We start from the raw sequence: 8,083 nt of genomic DNA on the forward strand, positions 1-8,083 counted from the left end.
ACACATCACCATTTTTTATAGTGCATTCTATAGAATTCATTTTAAGTGCTTGTAAATATTGGAAATATATGCAGGCATATACACATCTATTGAGTTTATTATAAGAGCCCCTTGAGGTAGAGACAGCAAGTATAAGTATCTTTCTTTTTTTGTTTGTTTTGTTTTGTTTTTGAAAATTGAACAACCATTCTTTATTTAAAAAATAATCTTAGCAAACTAGGGATACAAGAGAATTTCCTCAACCTGTTGAAGGGCATCTTTAAAATATCTACTGCTAACATCCTATGTAATGATGAAAGACTGAATGCTTTCCTTTAAGGGTGAGTATAAGACAGAGATGTCAGCTCTTACCACTCCTATTCAATATTGTACTAGAAATTCTAACCACTGCAATCATTTTTTAATTGGGAGTGGGGAGAAAGAGGGAGGGAAGGAGGATAATAAAATGCCTTTAGATTGAAAATAAATAAGTAAAACTGTCTATTCACAGATATTATCATCTATGTAGAAAACCAAATCCATTACCAAGTTACAGAAACCAACCAGTGAGTTTTGCAACACTGCAGGATGTATAATCGATATACAAAAATCAATTGTGTTTCTATATGTTAGAAGTAAACAATTAGGAATTGGAATTTTAAAAATAATAATATTTTCTGGCCAGGCACGGTGGCTCAAGCCTGTTATCCCAGCACTTTGGGAGGCCGAGATGGGCGGATCATGAGGTCAGGAGATCGAGACCATCCTGGCTAATATGGTGAAACCCCGTCTCTACTAAAAAATACAAAAAACTAGCTGGGCGAGGTGGCAGGCGCCTGTAGTCCCAGCTACTTGGGAGGCTAAGGCAGGAGAATGGCGTGAACCCGGGAGGCGGAGCTTGCAGTGAGCCGAGATCCGGCCACTGCACCACAGCCTGGGCGACAGAGCAAGACTCCGTCTCAAAAAAAATAAATAAATAATACTATTTTCATTAAAATATAAAATTATTGGGAATAAACCTGACAAACTATGTGGAACATCTGTACACTGATAACTAAAAAGCACTGCTAAGAAAAATTAAAGAAGACCTAAGTAAATATCTTGTTCATAGGTTGAGAGACTCAACATTGTTATGATGTTAATTCTTTTCCATATTCATCTATAGATATAAAGCAATTTCCATTCCCAGCCAAGCAGGCTTTTTTTTTTTTTTTTTTTTTTTTTTGTAGAAATTGAAAACTGGTTGTAAGATTCACATGGCATGCAGATGATGTAGAAGATCCACAATAACTCTCCTGTTGTGTAGCCTGGTTCCTAACAGGTCATGGACTTGTCCGTGGCCTGTGGGTTGGGGACCCCTGCTATAGAAGATCCAGATTTAAATTCAGAAGAAGCTTCATCTACTTCTGTAGTTTCATTTTCCTGCAATACCTGCTGCATCAAACTTGAACTTTGCAGGATTTTCTGAATCCGCTCAATTTGGTCATCTTGCTTTTTAATTGTATTTCTTAACATGGAATTTTCTACTTCAAGTTTTTGTACATGGCCTTGCGTCTCCATGGTACATCTTATAGTCGCTGTAAGTTGATCCTGTATTTCTTGAAATTGACTTCTCATTAGGCCTAATTTCTCCCTTGAATCCTGCATCTCACATTCCAAATGGATGCAGTGACGCAATGAAGCATCCAGCAAAGCTTTTGTTGTTGTTTGTTTAGGACATCATCCCGTTTTTGTTGAAGTTGTCTCACAACTACTCTTTCTGCTTTCTATCTTTCATATTGACATTGTTTGTCTTTCAAATGATTAAATTCATTGATCAACTTCTTATAGTCTTCTCCTAGCAAAAGATGGTGCTTTCTGCACTCAGTTTGAAGGTTTTGTACTCTAGCAACACATTTGGCTTGAATATCAATTATCGTTTTTTCTTGATTGTCAGCTTTGTTGTGAGCATCATTCAGTTACTGTTGAAGTAACATATTTTGTCTTTGTACTTGACATAATTTTATTTGCTTTTCTATGCGTTTTTCTACTTCCATTTTTGTACATTTTTTCAGTGTCCTTCATTTGACACTGTGTTTGGTTTACCTCTCTTTGTACGTACATGTTCAAAAACCAAAGCCTTTTCTTTCAGAGCCTCTCTTGTGTAATGGAGCTCAGTTTCGAAGCCCCTGGACTTACTATCAGCTTTAGAAAGTTGCTGAGAAAGAATCAGAATACAAGAATTCAAATTTTCCTGTAAATGACCCAATTTATCTACCGTGTAAGTATCTTTCTTTTACAGATGAGCTTAACTTGCTCAAGGCTACATTACAATTTTGTTATAAATGTAATACTAGACTGAGAGTTTTTCAGCAGATCTTCCCTAGAAACTTGCGACTTATAAAAGTGATCCTGGTAAGCCACAAAGATTTATCCAGGTTTCGACAATACATACACTACAGATTCAATTATAGCCCATCCATGTTAATGAACGGAAAAAATGATTTAGCAGAAAACAAAGAGAATATTAAATGCTGTACTATATTAATTAGTAATGGGAAATAGGCTCCATCCCTTGTAACACAACTTGAGCCCATCATATCCACATTATGGTCATGTTGATATTTAGTCAGGCTGCCCTTCTCTGTCTCTAGAAGAATTCTCATATAAATGTACTTATTGAAACAGATAAGAGATATTGGGTGATTAAGAGTTTGTCACCTTAATTTTTCCAGAAGTCTTGCCTATAAAGCAAAGATAGTTGGTCTGGACACTTTCAGCTACAAAGAGGTTGTTAGGTTATTAATTTTCATAGTAAATGAAGTGAGCTTATTTCATCTCTGTAGCCTTCCATATACCTATATTCAGTCCCTGTTCTATGTTTGGAAAGAAGGAAGTAGAAATTAAAAATGAAGAAAAGTAAATGATAACTTAAATGATACATGGGATATTTTATTGATTTACATCAGTGTATGTAGATGTATGCATGTCTGCATGAATGTGTGTAGAATTCAATGTGATCTAGTTGAAAATTTTATTTTGTTTTAGAGTTGTAAGTTGGGGTGGAGCCTTCAAGGTACCAGAAGACAACAATTCAACTACCCTATTAGAAACTACAGTCCTCATACACCTTTATTTACCAGTTCTGCTCATCTACAGTATCAGAGGTCTGTATCCTACTTTGTTTTCAGAATTTTCCAAATTCCTCTTACTACTCAGTGTGGCAATTTCAATATTGCCAAGCCCTGTACCAATTACATAGGACAGAAGGATTTTATTTTCTGTTTATGCATCTATGTTCAGGGCCCAATGAAAGAACAATTGTGTGGAATTGAGGAGGTCTAAGTTTTTGTCCCAAGTTGGCCAGAAAATAATTGTGGCCCCTTGGAAAAGTCAGTTATTCTGGGGCCTCTTTACTTTTGTTTCCACAGAGTCTACTAGATGACCCCAAATAACATTTGAGTTGTCTGCAGTAATAGTTTATATGTCCTTGGTATTCTAAGATAAATGAACACAATTACACATAAAGCTGTGCAGCATCTCTCACTATGTTTTTAGAGCTTCCTCCATTTGATAGACGATAAGCTGACAGAGATATAGCAGAATTGAATAATTTGACCAGAGGCTCCACAGTAAATGGAACTAAAACACAAGTTTCTTTGCCTTCTTGAGCTCACTTAGCCAACGCATAGGTTGTTGAATATTTAACTGCGTTTTAAAGGAGGCTATTATTATAGACTTTCCAACCAACAGCAGAAAGTATTGAAATTCCTGAAAGATCCCTAACTTTGTGAGATTTCCAGCTCTATTTTCATGTCAAGCATGTTGTATAAGTGTCAGATAATAACTTCTCAATGCTTCTCTGAACTAAAGTTCTGAACCGGTTGAGGTTTGCTCCTTGCTAGCTTAAGTTTATCCCACATAGCAAGGAGCAAACCAAGGAGAAAAGAGAAGTTTTCTATTTCAAAATAGAAAAGTAGTTAACTGGGTTTTGATGCCAAATAAGTATTTATATGTTTACCTATAACACATTAATTTATTGTACCTACTAATTGTGTTCTCTCCAGGAAATGCAAAGGTATTTGAGGCATAGGCTGTTGGATTTTTTCTATTTTTCTGCAGACTGTAAGCTTCTCAGGTAGAACTATATTTCACTAGCATCTGTAACCAGAACCTAACACAATATCTATGAAACAGTCAATAAATATGCAACAGATAAGTTAACAGATAGAGACATGACTTTATTTCCAAATGATCACATTATTAAGAAAGATCCAAGGCACAAGCAAAGAGAAAAATTGTATTTCCAGTCACAGAGTGGCAACTGACATATAAATGATATAGATAACAAGTGCTACAGCGATTTGAAAGAGACATAAAAGTTCTTACTGGATTTCCATAGGATAAACCATGTGAAAAAAAAAGGGAGAGATGGATTTTGAGTTATTGGTGGGGGTTGGGGTAGTCACAAACCTAGTCTTGATTTAAAATCAAATTTGCAAAGTGATTATATTACAGGTAATGTAATGACATAACTCACTATACTGAGACTTGCAGAGTTTATGATGGTTGTCCAAGATACAAAAACAAGTAATCGTGGGCCAGAATTTTAACCAAGTTCTGATGATCTCAAAACCCCAAGTCCTTTCTCTGTCATTAAGTTGCTTTTGACAGTAATTTTTGGTGGAATGGTAGAAACTGGCTATAGGATGTGGATGGAAAATAATAGCATTGAGGACTGGCGAAATATATATAGGTGGTGCTTTAGAATGAATGGCCCCTGTCCTGTTATCAATGAGTGAGGAGAACTCATTAAAAGTTTCAACGAAAAGACTGACAAGAGTGACATTAGCAAAATGGCAGACTGGGAATCTCTAAGCTCTGAAAACACCAAAAACACCAAGAAAGAACCAGAAACTGGCTAAACTAACCTTATAGAAGCTCTGAAAAAAAGTCAAAGATTTACAGCAAATGAATGTTTGCTCAATCAGGAAAAAGCCACCTTCATATGGTAGGATATTTCATGGTGTTTTCACGTGCCTTTGCCCAAATTCCCATCTCCCTTCTTTGTTTCATGGTCTTGGCCTAGAAGAGGTAGCAGCCCAGTTACCAGTTCTCCCCCTCAAACTGGAGAGAGTGGAGAAGATTTTATTTGCAATATTCTAAACTGTCCAGGGGCTGCTCAAAGGCCTGGTTTCTATTTCTCATAACTCACATCTTAGGTGGTAAAAGTATCAGATTCCATTTTTGAAAGCTGCAGGGAGACTTCAGACCTGATGATGTCTATGACAAAAGATTATAGGTGGAGACTTAGAATAGACCATCTAAGGCCCTGACGAGAATCTAGGGTAAGACTCTTTGGAAAATTAGGACATTTGAGAGAAGTCACGCATAAGAGTTGAGAAGGCCAATTTCAGACCCTCAAAAGATGAATACTCAGAAAATACCTTAAACTTCCACCTTTAGCTGATCCCTAGGCTCAGAGAAAATCCAGCTAATCAGTGAAGTACTATCCTAGACAGAGTCTTCCTTCAAAAACTGGAAGATGTGTCTGTTTTTCAGATGCCCAGTTTTCAACAATTACAACAAATTACAAGGCATGCAAAGAAACAAGAAAACATGACCTATTCAAGGGAACAAAATAAATTGTCAGAAACTATTGATGAGAAAGCCTACAAAAAAGAATGAAAAAAGTCAAAAAGGCTGAAGATACCTATGGCATCCCATTAAGAGGACCAATACGTGCATTATGAGAGTTCAAGAAGGCAAAGAGAGAGAACAAAGGGCAAAGGGATTAGTTGAAGAAATAATGTCTAAAAATCTCCAAATTTGATTAAAGGTATGAATCTACAAATCCAAGAAACTCAATAAACTCTATGCAAGCTAAACTCAAAGAAACCACACTGAAACACATCATTACCAAACTGTTGAAAAATAAAAACAAGGAAAAAGAGAGGAACATAAAAACAGCAATAAAGAAGTGATTTATCATGTGCCAATCATTAGCAGTAAGATTATCAACCAATTTATTAGGAAGAAACTTTGAAATCCAGAGTCAGTGGGCTAATATATTTAAAGTACTAAAAGAAAAACAAAACTGTAAACTGAGAATTCTATGTGCAGCAAAACTGTCCACCACAATGAGGGAAAAATTCAGACATTTTCAGACAAGCAATAGCTGAGGGGTTTATTCCCACTAGCTTTGCTTTACAAGAAATGATAATGGGAGACTTTCAGATTGAAATTGAAGGATGCTACACAGTAACTCAAAGCCAGCCTTTATCAAACTTTTCTAAAACTCAAAGAGCAGGAAATCACTTTCTAGCTTTTCCTATGGGACCAGTATTATCCTGATGCTGAAGCCAGACAAAAATGCTACAAAAAAAATACAGATCAATAAGTCTTGTGAAAATTAACATAAAAAAGTTTAAAACTTCAACAAAATATGAACAAACTGAATTCAGCAGCATATGATTATACACCTGTGATCAAGTGGGATTTATTTCTGAAATGCAAGGATGTTTCAACATATGAAAATTCATCAAATACATCATATGATTTAGCAATTCCACTTCCAAGTATATATGCAAAAGAATTTATATCAGGGACTTGAACATATATTTGTAAACCAATGTTCATAGAAGCATTATTCACAATAGCTAAAAGCTGGAAACTGACCAACTGTCCCATTATGGAATAATGGATCAATAAAATGTGACATATACATGCATATCTTATTTTATTAAACTTTACATTATTGTGCTTCACAGATATTGCATTTTTTGCTAATTGAAGATTTGTGACGACCCTGCATCAAGTAAGTCTATTGGTACCATTTCTCCAATAGCATGTACTCACTTTGTTTCTCTATGTCACATTTTGATAATTGCTACAATATTTCAAACTTTTTCCTTACTATTTTATCTATTACAGTGATTAGTATCAGTAATCTTTGATGTTGCTATTATATTTAATACTTTTATAGGTCTGCCATAACAAAACTCAGTTGCCACTCTATATTTGTGGGAAATTGGTTCCAGTACCCCATGAATACCAAACTCCAGGGATGCTCAAGTCTCTTATATAAAGTTGCATAGCATTTATTAGTATAGAACCCAAAAATGCAAAAGCCACAATTATGTTTGCACCAACCTAGTAATTGCTATGGAGCATCACAAACTTCATCCATATAAAATAGCCAACTTAATTAATAAATGTTTTATGTGCTCTGACTGTTCCACGACCAGCAGTTCCCCTGTCTTTTCCCCTCTCCTTGGGTTTTCTTATTCCTTGAAACATAATAATATTGAAATTAGGCCAATCAATAGCCATACGGTGGCTATAAGTGTTCAAGTGAAAGAAAAAGTTTCAAGTCTCTCATTTAAATCAAAAGGATTATGCTTAGTGAGGAATGCATGCCAAAAGTTGAAATAGGCCAAAAGCTAGGCTTCTTGTACCAAACAGCCAAGTTGTGAATGCAAAAGAAAAATTCTTGAAAAAAGTATTACTGCAGTGATAAGAAAGTGAAATAGCCTTATTGCTGATATGGAGAAAGTATTAGTGGTTTGGATAGAAAATCAAGCCAGCCATGACATTCCCTTAAGTCAAAGCCTAATCCAGTCCACATCCCTAAATGTCTTCAATTCTTTGAAGGCTGAGAGAGGTGAGGAAACTGCAGAAGAAAAGTTTGAATCTAACACAGGCTTGTTCATAGGTTTAAGGAAAGAAATCATCTCGTAACATAAAAGTACAAAGTGAAGCAGTAAGTACTGATGTAGAAACTGCAGCAAGTTATTCAAAATATCTAGCTAAAATAATTGATGAAGGTGGCTACACTAAACAGCAGACTTTCAATGTAGATGAAACAGACTTCTATTGGAAGATGTCATCTAGGACTTTCATAGCTAGAAGTCAATGCCTGGCTTCAAAGCTTCAAAGGACACAGTGATTCTCTTGTTAGGGGCTAATGCAATTGATGACTTTAAGTTGAAGCCAATGCTCATTTGCTATCCAAAAATCCTAAGGCCCTTAAGAATTATGTTAAATCTACTCCGTCTTCGCTCTATAGATGGAGCAACAAAGTCAGGATGACAGCACATCTGCTTACAGAATGGTTTACTGAATA

The 8,083-nt window shown here is 35.7% G+C and overlaps 1 pseudogene; it reads right to left on the minus strand.

Annotated features, from left to right (window-relative positions):
* Window positions 1–1,178: 1,178 nt before the first annotated feature.
* Window positions 1,179–7,817, minus strand: LOC110741453 (annotated as a pseudogene).
* Window positions 7,818–8,083: the final 266 nt, after the last annotated feature.

The sequence above is a fragment of the Papio anubis genome, chromosome 13 (assembly GCF_008728515.1).
Source record: "Papio anubis isolate 15944 chromosome 13, Panubis1.0, whole genome shotgun sequence".
Taxonomy (NCBI): domain Eukaryota; kingdom Metazoa; phylum Chordata; class Mammalia; order Primates; family Cercopithecidae; genus Papio; species Papio anubis.